The sequence below is a fragment of the Eretmochelys imbricata genome, chromosome 24 (assembly GCF_965152235.1).
Source record: "Eretmochelys imbricata isolate rEreImb1 chromosome 24, rEreImb1.hap1, whole genome shotgun sequence".
In the NCBI taxonomy this organism is placed as follows: domain Eukaryota; kingdom Metazoa; phylum Chordata; order Testudines; family Cheloniidae; genus Eretmochelys; species Eretmochelys imbricata.
This window is the reverse complement of record NC_135595.1, coordinates 3,916,062-3,929,092: the sequence shown is the minus strand read 5'-3', so window position 1 is coordinate 3,929,092 and position 13,031 is coordinate 3,916,062. Positions and strand designations below refer to the sequence as shown.

Here is a 13,031-nt window from a genome sequence, read left to right as displayed (position 1 = left end):
ACTTCATGCCCTGAAGCATGAGGACGAATCCCTTCCCGCACCATGTGAGCTCATTATGGGGTTTCCCGCTTTACCCCAATCCATTGACTTCAGACACTGCTGAACAGTGCTGAGTGGTACTAAGAGCTCTCCTTGAAGTTGATGGCGGGAGACACCAACTCACAGCAGGCCCAGGCCCTAAGGTATGAAACACCAAAGCTTCTGAGCTGTACCACCTACTGTAATCTAGTGTTGGCACCGTGCTCATTTTAAAATGATTAATTTTAAATCCTGTATTTGATGTAATGGCTCAGGGATGAGAACATTGGATCAGGTTAGACCCATGCCCCATTGTGGGCCAGAAGCCTCAGAAGAAGGCGCACAAAACCCCACAGTATCTAGCCATGGTACTTATCTAACTCCTACCTCAGCAGCATTTGAGCACCTCACAATATATGGCCGCTCAGCATGCCTTGGATGCAAGGTATTGCTATTATCTTCATTGTACAGAAGGGAAACTGAGGCACAGGGAGGCTAAGTGACTTCCCAAGGTCACACAGGAAGTTTGTGGCAGAGCAGGGTATTAAACCCAGGTCTCCCATAGCCCAGGGGCACACCCTAACCACTAGACTATCCTGCCTCAGTAGGCAGCTAACAGAGGAAATGTGACTAGCCCGAAGTCACAAGACCAGGAACGGAACACAGCACTCCTGTTAGTCACATACTCTAAGCCACACTGCCTTCTAAGGTGACTGTGCTAGATTCACTGGGACTTGAACCCAGGACCTACTGTACATAATGCAAACACAGTAACCACTACACCGTAAAAGCAGTTGGAACTAGGCCACTGTGGCAATTCCCTATCCTCTTCTGCATTTGATGATGCTTAACGATTTGCACTTATAACTGGGATTGCTCTTTAACTGCCTGCACCCTGAGACTCTCAGCTAAGGGCCAGCAGAGCTTTGTAAATCAGATCTTTACCATACACATCCAGCCTAACCGGAGCCGTATTTCTCACATGGATGGTGGAGAGCAGAGAGGAATCGATACTCACTGAAGTAGCACCGGCCCCTGCTCTGCTGTGAGCAGTGCACTCCGTTCACCCTCCCCGAGCTGCAGGCCACTCACTGCTCTTCCCCCTGGTTGACAGTTTGCAGTTTCAGTGAGTTCAGGCACACTAGGCCTTGTTTATTCCCCCTTAAAGAAGACAACAGCAAAAGCTCAACATGGACAGGACAAAGGTGGTGCTGGCGGGTTGGGGGAGGGATCTTAAGGGCAGTACAGGGTTTGGTCTCTGGTTCTAATCTGCCCGTCTGTTGGTTCTCAATGTGAGGGCTTCCCCTGGGATTCCCAAATCTAGAATCCAAGGTGGCATCAGATTTTTCCATGACATCCAAGGAAGCACTGGTGACAGTTTCCTTTGGATCCAGACCTCATCAGAGTGGATCACTGCATAGCACTGTACAAAGCTACAGTGGGTGCTGAACATGCCTGCTGGTTAGTAGTCTGCATTAGGTTAAAATCACCCCAGTTCTTCAACAGCTGCTCTGGCTTCCTCTTTGCCTCAGGGTGTTGCTTTTGGCTGCAAGAGGTAATACAATGAGCGTCACATTCCTCCTTTCTGGCACCCCCACTTCCTGTCTCACTCCCCACCAGGTCCTACACCCAGGAGCTTCAGTGTTTCCAGGGCTAAGGCCCTAATTCCTCTGGATCTCAATTTCCCATCTGTTCAAAGGGGAATAATAACCCTACTTCTCTGCATCACCGCTGTGAGGATGAATCCATTAGTGTTTGTCAGGCACTCAAATCCTACAACAATGGGGGCCAGGGGACTACACTGGGCCAGATCCCCTGGTACTCTATATCTTATGTAGTCGTTTACACCATTGCAAGGTAGATGTAAAACCCATCTCAGATTTGGTAGCCTTCTACAAGCACTTTGCACTGCTTTGAATGATCACACAAGGTGCAAAGCAATGGAGAGTCAAGCCCTGGTGCACAGGCTCCCAAATATTAGACACTTCAAATTACATTTCCAGGTAATGCTACAATTTCCTGTTTTTCAGGGGATGAAAATGCTCCACAGGGGGCTTAATTCATTACTGTTTGTAAGACGCTTTGAGCTTCTCAGATAAAAGATGCTACAGCGTTAAAGTACAAAGAGCTGTTATTGTGCATCATTCTGGCAAAGACCAAAAAAAAAAAAAAAAGCTTCCCCTTCCCCCCCTTCACAAAGGCACATGTTGAGAAATAGGCCGCTCCTACCAGCATGCAACAGGATCAGCCTGCTGTGGGGAGCTTAGAGAGAGAGAGAATGCATGCAGGAGAGAAACGCAGTGTTTTATAATTTATTACTAACAGATAGTGATCAAGATTCACTTTTATAAAATATTCCCTTCTGAGGCTGGGCTGACAAAAACAATACTTAGCACTTTACAAGCAGCATCTTCCTTGGGAGGGTCCCAGAGCACTTTACAAGCCCTGATTAATCTCTCTCACCCCTTCGCTTCCATCACCACAGCAGAAAGAAAAAGAGACTAGATTGGCTGACCGGGATGGATTTCATAAAGTGGCCTGTGGGATCGTCCAACGACGGCTCTTCCCATACGGAGGGCAATGTCTTCTAGGCTGCGTTACTGCATCATGCTTGATCTTGTGAGACGCTGAGTGACTTCAGCTCCCAATGGGCACTCAGAGGGATCTGTGCCTGGCGGGTTCCCAGCACCTTAGGTGCCAGTTTTCCAAGGGTCTGCTGAACAGCACCTGTAAAATTAACAAGAACACTGGATGACATGCACCAAACCTCACATCTGTGCACGCAAATGCAGATGAGTGTGAAAACTGCACACCAGGGCTCACACAATAAGCAGAGAAAAATGACCCTGGGGAATATGCCCTACCCAGGGGACCGCACAAGCCAGTACAGAGTTGCCACAAGGACTCCACAACAGCTGTACTCCCAGCCCCCAATGTCGGCGGAAATCAGGGGTGTGGCTGTAGTGCTATGCACTGTGGCTAGGCTCTACTTCCCAGACCCAATAGGGGCCATAGGAAGCAGAGCAGCCTTAGCCAGGAAACTAGGCTGGCTCCTGCTATGCCCCAGAACACAGCCAAAAGTTGCAACCACTTGCAATTTTATCTCAAGTCTTGTCTCACAATATTTCATGCTTTTCTTACAGCCCCAACTCCAGGAGTCACGCAAGAGTCTCAGCTTTTATTTAGATTTTTTAAATTAAAGTTTCTAGCCCTCACGGTTACACAGAAAAGCTTGAAACCATGACCCGAGTGCAGCCTAAAGCCTCAGAAGCCAGCAGGCAAATCAAAAGAACCCAGCATCCGTTATGATTAAAATCTCCTGATGTTTAAGCCCGTTTCATAATTTTGGTGGGTTTCCCCAAGTTCTGAACACTTGGGGTTGACAACGCTACAGCGAAGGCTCCCAAATACCCTTAACTCTGCCCCTGGCTGATGCCTGCCTCCAACCTCCCCGCTGCTGGGCAGAGCCCGCCCTCCGCGTCATTCAGGTTCAAGGGATTTCCTTAAGGCCTTTGAGTGGTGGCAGGGGAAAGACATCCAGCCCCTTGTGTGGGGACAGGGGTGGGTCCACGTCCCCATTGGGGGGAGGGGAGGGGAGTAGGAGAGGTGTCCAAAGGTCCCACAGGGGGAGAAAGTGGGAGTCTGGGGGCAGGTCCGAGGCCCCAGGGGGAGCAGCTGAGGGGGGGGGGTGAGGCCGCATGGGGGGGGGAGGTGGGGGCGGGTCCGAGGCCCCGGGGCGAGACTGAGCGGGGCGAACCCCGAGCCGGGGGGAGGCTCCCACGGGCCTGTCCCCGGGGCTGCAGGGAAGCCCGAAGGTCCCCGCCGGTGACGCGCTGCGCAGGCGCTCGGTGAAGCCGCCTACGAACAACGCGCGACGCGCCCAGGGAGGCCCTGCGCGGGGCTTCGCTCCCCTGGGCACCCACCGATGACGTTATGGGCGGGGCTGAGTCCCCGCCCAGGCCACGAAGGGGCGGGACCTAGCCGGGGCCCCGCCCTGTCACTCTAGTCAAGACGCCCCTCCCGCCCCTCTCGAGGCTGATCTCGCGAGGACTGCCTGGGAAGTAGCCTCCAAATCTCGCGGGATGTCAAAGTGGGGCGGGGGGGCCGGTGATTTGTTTTCTTGGCAGGGTGTCGTGGGCCACTAGCCTATGGGGAGCTGGGCTGGGTCCTTCCTGAGGGGGAAGTCTGTAGGGAGGGGCTGTGCTCTATGGGGGGGGCATAGGCTGTGGGGAGGGGCTGTGCTCCATGAGGGGGGGCTATAGGCTGTGGGGAGGGGCTGTGCTCCATGGGGGGACCCATAGGCTGTGGGGAGGGGCTGTGCTCCATGGGGGGACCCATAGGCTGTGGGGAGGGGCTGTGCTCCATGGGGGGACCCATAGGCTGTGGGGAGGGGCTGTGCTCCATGGGGGGGGCCCATAGGCTGTGGGGAGGGCTGTGCTCCAAGGGGAGTCTGCATAGGCTGTGGGGGGAGCTATGCTCCATGGGGGGGGCATAGGCTGTGGGGAGGGCTGTGCTCCATGGGGGGGGGCCCATCGGCTGTGCTCCAAGGGGAGTCCCCATAGGCTGGGGGAGAGGCTGTTCTTCAAGGGAGGGTCCTAATAGGCTGGGAGATGGGGGTGGGGGTGTTCCATAGGGGGAGGCAGGGGCTGTGCGGGCCTCCCACAGGGAGTTGGAGTGGGGGAGGGCTAGGCTAGGCTCTGAGTAGGGCAGGGGGTGTTGGGATTCCCCCATAGGGGGGTGGGGATAGGGGGCAGGGACTGGAGTCCAAGGGGGGTCTCCATGATGTGAGAAGCAGAGAATTTCCCCAAGGCAGGGTGAGTGGGGTTCCCCATGAGGTGGGAAGGACAGGATGGGATTTCCCTATGAGGTGTTGGGGGCGGGGGCTGGACCTCAAGGGACATAGGGTGGTCAGTGAGGTTTCCATGAGGTGGGAGGGCAGGAGGCTGTTCTGGGCTGGGGGCGGGGAATGCCATTCATGTTGCTAACAGTTGTGTTGCCCCTTTAGGACACAGCCCATTGATGTAGGAACTGGCAGAATCCCCATCCCCGTCCCAAGGGTCTCCTAATACCAGCGCATCTCTCATTCCACCTTTAGTGCTGCTCCGTTTCTTGTTGCCCTGCAGCGTTTTAGGTGATATCAGTGCAGGGGAAAGGTACCAACTCAAGCATTTGACAGGCTCTGAACAGGTTCAGCACAGCAGACCTCCCCTGTTTACCCCTGCACCTGTGCATCTCCCTCCTGCCCTGAAGGGAATCCAGTCTGCATAACCCATGCGTTCTCAGCAGGGGGTTTATGACGCTGACTCCTCAATCCTGGGCCTATCGACAGGGTTTCCACAGACACAGCTTGCTGTGGAATATGGACACCAGACCCACTAGGACCTAAAGCACAAACACTGACTCCTTTTACGCATTCCACCAAACAGCCATCGGATGATACATTTTGGTCACTATTACATAGCACAATCAGCGTAAACAGCTCTGTGTGGAGCAGAGAGAAAGATCCTGGCTCAAGGATTGTATCCCCGATGTGAAAGATACCAGAGCCTGTTACCAGGCCCTTGTGTCACCAAATCTTCCTGTGTAACAATGCTGCTGTGTTGGCTGTTTCTTTCATGTATGTGTCACGGAGTCCCTGGGCGATGCTCTGGAACTGCTCCCTACGAAGCCAGTCAGGACTCTGGGGAACTCTCCTCGCTGGGAGCAGACTGTCTGCAGGGCAAAAAGCTCACACAGCTTCCGCCTTCCTGTGTCTGACCTCGGAGCATTCAGCATCCTCTGCTCCTCCATGCGCTTCCCCCAGTGAGTCCGCCCAGGCGAGGTACTGGGGAAGCCAGAGGGTCCTGCACCCCAACTCCACAGTCAGACGTGACTCTCAGCCAGCCAGTAAAAGGAAAGGTTTATTAGATGACAGGAATATGGTCTAAAACAGAGCTTGTAGGTATAGAGAACAGGACCCCTCAGCTGGGTCCATTTTGGGGGGGCAGTGAGCCTGACAACCACGTCTGCACTTCACTCCATGTCCCCAGCCAGCCCCAAACTGCCTCCCCCTCCAGCCCCTCCTCCTCTGGGCTTTGTCCCTTTCCCGGGCCAGGAGGTCACCTGATTCCTTTGTTCTCCAACCCTTTAGCTCTCACCTTGCAGGGGGGAAGGGCCCAGGCCATCAATTGCCAGGAAATAGGGTGTTGGTCATCCTCTGTGACCAGACCCCTGCACACACCTGCCCTCTAGGGCTCTGCAACGATCATACACCCTTATCCCAGCACCTAGATACTTAAGAACTGCATAGGGGAAACTGAGGCACCCCCACACTATTCAGAGAAAACATTAAGAACAGTCCTGCTTCGTCACAGTATGTGACACGATTAGTTTGTGAAATTCATGGCTACATGATGTTGAGTCCTAGGGCTTGGTTGGATTCAAATAAGATCACAAGAACCATCCCACCATGCCATGAGAGAGGAGGAAAAAAATAGGGTTATTTAGACCATAAACCCCTCGCTCACTGCCCAGCCTTAGGAACATATTTTCTATACACTGAGGTAGTATGGTCTAGTGGATAGAGAATTTAAGTGTGTTGGGGGAGAAAGACAGGGGTCAGGGTTGCTGATTTCTGTTCCCAGCTCTGCCATTAACATGCTGCGTGACATGGAGTAAGTCACTTTCCCTCTATGTGCCTCAGTTTCTGCATCTTTACTGGGGGATACTGATACCGGGCTTCCTTTGCAATGTGCTTTGAGGTGTCCTGTTATCAAGAGCTAAGGATGGGGGACAGCTTATGGTATTTCTACCACTTTTCTCTATGTCTAGTGGTGACCCCTGGCCCAGCCAAGACTGCATGTGGCTGGCTTTTAGCATGCTTTAATGATGATTGCTCCTTAGTACTGTCGCCTTTTCACTGCCTGCAATGCTGTACCCTAAAGGGGATGTTGGGGATCAGGGAGCTTTGTCAATCGTTTCACTACAGCGAGGAATCGATACTCAGTGGAGTGGCAGCAGCCCCTACTCTGCTGGACTCCACTTGCCCTCCTGGAGCTGCACGGGGCTCAGAGCTCTTCCTGCTGGCTGACAGTTTGTCAGTTCGCTGACAGTCAGAGCCATTTATTCCTCTTTCAACAAGGCATCTGGAAAAGCTCAACCCGGCCAGGACACGACTGGTGCAGGCAGGTTGAGGGAAGGATTTTGAGAGCAGTGCAGGGTTTGTTCTCCATGCCTGTTAGGGAGGGTGCCTGCCTGCCCTCCCCTTAGTTCACAATGTGAGGGGCTTCCCTGGGATTCCTGCATCCTGACTCCCAGCTGGCACTGGATTTTCTCAGGGGCAGCATTAGTGACTGTTCCTTCTTAGGTCCCAGGTGCAGGGTGGGGCAGAACACAACTGCCCACCTGTTAGCCAAAGAGGTTGCATCACCTCCATTCTGCAACAGCTGCACTGGCTTCCTCTTCACAGCCAGCTGTTAGCTTTGGCCTTTAAAGCCCCCTATATGGGCCTGGCTGTCCCAGAGACCTGCCGCTCTCCCCGTTACCCATCACAGCAGCCCAGGCGAGTGGCAGACTGTAGAATCAGGAATTCGCTCCCCTGTCTGCACCACCACAGCCTGTGTCTCCTGCTCCTGAAGAAAATGTGGTAGGAAGGATAGTGTAGTGGTTAGGAGATGTGGGGTCAGTTCCTTGCTCTGCCACAGCCTCCTTGTCACCTTGGGTAAGTCTCTGTGCCTCAGTTTCCCCCATCTGTACAATGGAGAGACTAGCGCTGCCCTGCTTCACAAGGGTGCTGTGAGGATAAATATGGTAAAGCTTGTGACATGCTTGGAAATCACAGCAACAGTGACCAGGTAAGGACCTAAGATAAAACAGCTGACAGGCCCCTCTCTCTTTGGGCATTTGCCAGAGTCTGTCTGGGTTGGGTTTTTTTTGGAGGGTTGTCTTTGGTAAAAGGCAATTTTGGAAGTGTTTAATTTTAAACTGCTGCTGGGCCAAAATGCATCTCAGAGATCCCACAAGGAAAACCACCATCCACTGGAGAAAGCAAAGGAGGAGCAGCAGAAAATATGAAACAGGGAGGAAAAATTAGCCCAATATTTTAGCCCTGCTGAAGGGTTGGTCTGAATTTGATTCTAGAAAGCAGCAGATTCTCCATTTCCTCGCCAGGGGTGTTGAGAGAAAGAACTGGGCTTGGGGTTAAGACACTGGAGTAGGGTTTGGGAAAGCCTGCGGTCAATTTCTGGCTTGGCCAGAAACTCCCCCTGTGATTTGGGGCAAATCAGTTCATCTCCCTGTGCCTGAGTTCCCTACCTGTGAAATGGGATTATTGAATTCACTAATGGGCATCGGGTGCCAGATACCCTGGTGACAGGAGCCATGTAAGCCCTTCGAGGGGGTGGCTGCAGGCTCAGGTCCCAAATATTTAGAGGCACTTACCCAATTTCCTCTCTCCCCTGGATGGAACTAGGGGCTTAAAACACTGCAGACGTGGGTTGAGGTGTCATTCCTTAGGGTTTGTGAAATGCTTTGAGCTCCTCAGATGAAAGACGCTGCCCTGTTAAAGTACAAAGGGCTGGTGCATCACTGCTGTAAATTACGAAATGTGTTTCAACCCTGTGTCTCCCCCGCGCCCCCCATCGTAAAAGCCCATGTTGTGAAATAGGCCATTCCTACCAGCTTGCAACAGAATCAGCCACCGTGGGGAGCGGAGAGAGGGAGAGAATGCAGGCAGGAGAGAAGCGCCGTGTTTTATAATTTATCACTAACATAGCGATCGAGAATCACTTTTATAAAATATTCCCTTTTGAGGCCAGGACGACGACAACAATACTTAGCACTTTACACGCAGCATCTTCCATAGGGGCGGCCTGGAGAGCTTTGCAAACTCTAATTCAGCCCCCGCCCCCAATCATCTGTGCAGTAGGAATTTGGTTTTACCCCCATTTTACAGATGAGGAAACTAAGGCACAGAAAGGCTAAATTGCAGCTTGCTCACGGCCACACAGCAGGGCAGTGGCTGAGGTGGAAGTAGAACCCAGGAGTCCTGATCACCGCTCCCCTGCTCTAACCACTAGACAGAAGTCCTTCCCAGAGCTGGCAATGAAACCCAGGAGTCCTGGCTCTCCAGCGCTGTTCCAAGCACAACACAACACACCACTCACTTGCTTGGGAACAGTGCCCAGGAGTCCTGACTCTAGCCAGTGGGTCACACTATCTCCCAGATCTGGGGAAAGAACCCAGGTGTCCCAAGCTACATGCCATCTCCCTAACCCCTAACACATATCACCGCCATGGATGTTTTATCCTCCCCTCCCTCTTCCCTTAGGGCTGTTTAATGAGTCTCCTCTCATAGGATGAGCAAATGTTACTGGGGTGCCTGCTGGGAGAAGGGAGAAATCAAGTTATACTTCTCCCCAGCCCAGCTAGCGTGGGGCTGAAAGCTTCCATTCCAGCCTGACAGAAGCAGGAATCATCTCTCTGGTTGCAGCACGTTATTATCAGGTGCTGAGCGACAAATGGTGGTTTTCTTGGGGGGCGGATCTTTATTTATTTGTTTAAACCTGATGTAACTGCCAGGGATGGTGTGGAGCTAAATCACAGCCTGCTCGCACCTTGCTGCAAGTCCTTTTCCAAGAAGGCAGAGGGATGCAAAGTTACATTTCTCTCACGGGTATCATGCAGGCAAGAATATTGGGGAAAGACAAAAAGCTTTTGCTAGCTCATCAGCGGAGTGTGTTCATGTCAGGATTTCAAGGCGGGAGGACAGACCTGTAATTTCCTGGGCCCCTATCTGTGCTGGAGGGGGCAGGACTGTAACTGACAACAGTAATCAGCTAAAGAATTTGCTCTCATCTGCCGCTCACTGTCTCTGCCTTAATAATAGTAAGAATGTAATCCAGGGCTTATGGAGCCCTTTTCATCTATCGATCTCCAAGTGCCTCACAAGCAATGCACAGGGAGGGAAACGGTCACCCAGCAGGCAACAGACAGAGTCAGGCCTCAAATCCAGGTCCCCTGGCTCAAGCTGGGTGAATCATGGATTTTTTGTTTTGTTGGCAGTGCTGCAAAAATTTGGAACAGCGGGGGGGGGGGGGGGGATCATTTCAGGTTAACCCACAGTGAAAATTTTCCAGTGAACTGAAAAGTTTTTTTAAAAAAAGTTCCAGGTTGAATGAAATGTTTGGTTAGAAATCAAATTTTTTTTTAAACATTCTCAGAAGGAACACTGAAGTCAGTTTCAAAATAAAAAGTAATTTTGAACCAAAAAGTCAAAACTTCTGTTTCAAAAGCGTCAGAGGTCCTGTCCCCCCAGCCAACCGCAACGATTCAGTGAAATCAACCTGAATTCGTGAATTGTGTTGCTCAACCTGCCGAGCAGCTGAATAATAATTTCAGCTGAAAAATATGGCCCATCTTTCATCCCAAGTCCCTGATCTACTGAGCCCGGCTTGCTCCACCCGAGAGTTCATGAAAGCTTACGCTCAAAGAAATTGGTTAGTCTCTAAGGTGCCACACGTCCTTCTTTTCTTTTTGCGGATACAGACTAACAGGGCTGCTACTCTGAAACCTTTCCACTTGTGTTATCCTGTGTGGACAGGAGGTTGAATTTGGGCCCCTTGGGGAACAGCACCCAGCAAACCATGGGCAGTGCTGCCCAGGAAGGGGTGTAGTGGGGGTGGCCAGGGAGCAGGCTAGGTCTTCACGGCAAAGAGAAACCCACGGCACCGAATCCCCGAGCGCAGGCCAACTGATTCAGTCTTGCTGGGTTTGGGCTGCAGAGCAGTGTAGACATTCCTCCTTCGCCCAGCCCAGATGTCTACATTGCTAGTTTTAGCTCCGCAGCTCAAGTGGACTGACCGAGGCACTGATACACGGCACCATGGGGTTTTCTTTGCAGTGTAGATGTCCCCACAGTGGCTCCTGCCATCTTCCAGCTGCCCGAAGCAGTGTTCAAGAGACCTAGGTTCAACCCACTGTTCTGCCACAGATGGCCAGAGTGACCATGGCCAAGCCTCTGTACCTCAGTTCCCCATCTGGGCAACCACCTGCCTTCCCCGCGAGGCTAAATAGGACAGAGACAGAGGTGTGTGGATACTTTGGTTACAAGGGGCCATTTCAGTGCCTAGGCAGAGGCGCAAGGAGAATCTAGGTCTGATTTCCAGAGCGGCTGAGGACGGGTGAACAACCCCTCTGAAAAACCAAGCTCTTCAAGGACTTGGCCAGGCTCTCCCAGGGAACCCATGGGAGAGCCAGGAACCAAACCTGGATCTCCATGGTCCCAGCCCAGTGGTTTATCCCCACAGCTGTGCTTTTTACTGAGGCTGCTCGTTCCTCGGCTTGTTCCAGGTCTTTCTTCTGCCGCCTCTGAACGTTGGAGCAGACGCTTCCCCTTCATCGGATGCGCTCAGCCGGGGCACGTCGCATCGAGGGGAGAACAAACGCGCTGGAACTGCAGCGAAAGGAAGAGCGTGGAAGAGAAAAATTCCCCTTGTCGGCGCTTCTGAAGGCTGCAGCCTTGTGGCGTCTGCAAGGAAGGGGAAGGGGAAGGAGAGGGGAGACCAAGGAGCGAGATTTCTGTACAGCTGAGAGGAGCCGAGGTGCATTTCAGCCGGTAGAATAAATTAGAATAAATCTCGGGCGCCTGGCATAAATTAGCCGGCTGGTGAGATTGATTTCCAGGGGAAACGGTGCTATGGAGAGAAGCCTCCAGAGTGTGAATTTCAGAGATGATCTAGACTCCGGGCTGGCGCAACTTTAAAGCTTCCTAGGTCACCTAGTGCCGCTAGAAGGGAGAGGCGGTTGCACTGGAAGGGGAGATCTGGGGTCTGCAGTAGAGTTTAATTCTAACAACAAGAGGGGAACAGGGCTCCAGGCAGAAGAAGCCAGCATCTATCTTGTCCAGCCATCCATTCATCCTGCTTTCCACAGTTCTTCCTTTCGAGCTCTCCTGCCACCCATCCCCATCCCCCCCCCCACATGTATTTATCCATCTCGCTATCGCTCATCCCTTGCTCCAGCAAAAGCCATTAAGATTGACGAAGCACCTTTTTGCTTTTCCGATGGGTCCCGGGAGCAGCAGGCAAAGTGCCTGGCTCATGCATAATAAACCAGGCGTGGAAACACGCGAAGTAATAGGCTACATTTGTCGAGAAACAAAATCATTAAGCCAGCCCATTTGCAGGGTTGCCTGGAAAACAAAACAAAACCAAACCCACCATCACCACCACCCACCCCATGCCTCGGCTCCATGTCATTCACAACGGTGCTCCCGCTAAAAGCTTCTGTGAAATAGGTCAGCCTGTGCACGGGGGGGGGGCACGGTTGTGGGGATTTGCCAGCCCTGGGGATTACGCTGACGCCTGGAGGGGCCGGTTGAGATCAGGGCCCCATTGGGCCGGGAGCAGCGCGGATGCAGAGTCCCTGCCCCAAGGAGCTTACACTGTCAGAGAGGCTTCATTGGCCTTTGAGGGAGAGCGAACACCCATTGCTAGGAAAAGGGGGCGAGATCAGACATGAAGGGGTGTGTCGTGCAGGAGAGGATCTGGGGCCAGAACAGCCAAACCCCCGCCCCCGGCCTCCCCCATTCTTTGGCCCAGGATCCAGCCCAGACCCGTCAGCGGCGGGGGCCGCCGTTCAGCAGCCGTGGGCAGGAGCCGTTTGCGGCCTGATTCTCTGGGCTATGTGGAGTGCCAAGCGCCCCCCCCAGGAGAAATCCGAGCCCCTACATTGGACGTGGGGGGGGCAGGGCAGGGCTGCTGGAGAGAAGCAGCTAAAACATTGCTAATTAAGCAGGGACGAAGGGCGAGGAACCGACCCAAGCAAAACCCGCTTGTAAACGGCCCGAAATGCTGCGGTGCAAGAAGAGGGTAAATCCAGCACCACACGTGAGTGCCTGAACCCTGAGCCGTAGCACTCACATTTGGGCTCCCCACAAACACCCCGACCTCTGCCAAGGCCCCCCCCATCCCCATCTGCAGCCCCCTGCTATTGCTCCCAGCCCCCAGCTCTGCCAAGCCCCCCCACCCCGGCTA

At 53.1% G+C, this 13,031-nt stretch overlaps 1 long non-coding RNA gene across 1 annotated transcript; it reads right to left on the bottom strand.

Moving 5' to 3' along the window:
* Window positions 1–2,316: 2,316 nt before the first annotated feature.
* LOC144279510 (uncharacterized) lies at window positions 2,317–3,687 on the bottom strand. Its single transcript, XR_013348678.1, has 2 exons — window positions 2,883–3,687; window positions 2,317–2,745 (listed from the first exon to the last, which is right to left on the bottom strand). It is a non-coding gene; the product is annotated as an uncharacterized LOC144279510 (long non-coding RNA).
* Window positions 3,688–13,031: the final 9,344 nt, after the last annotated feature.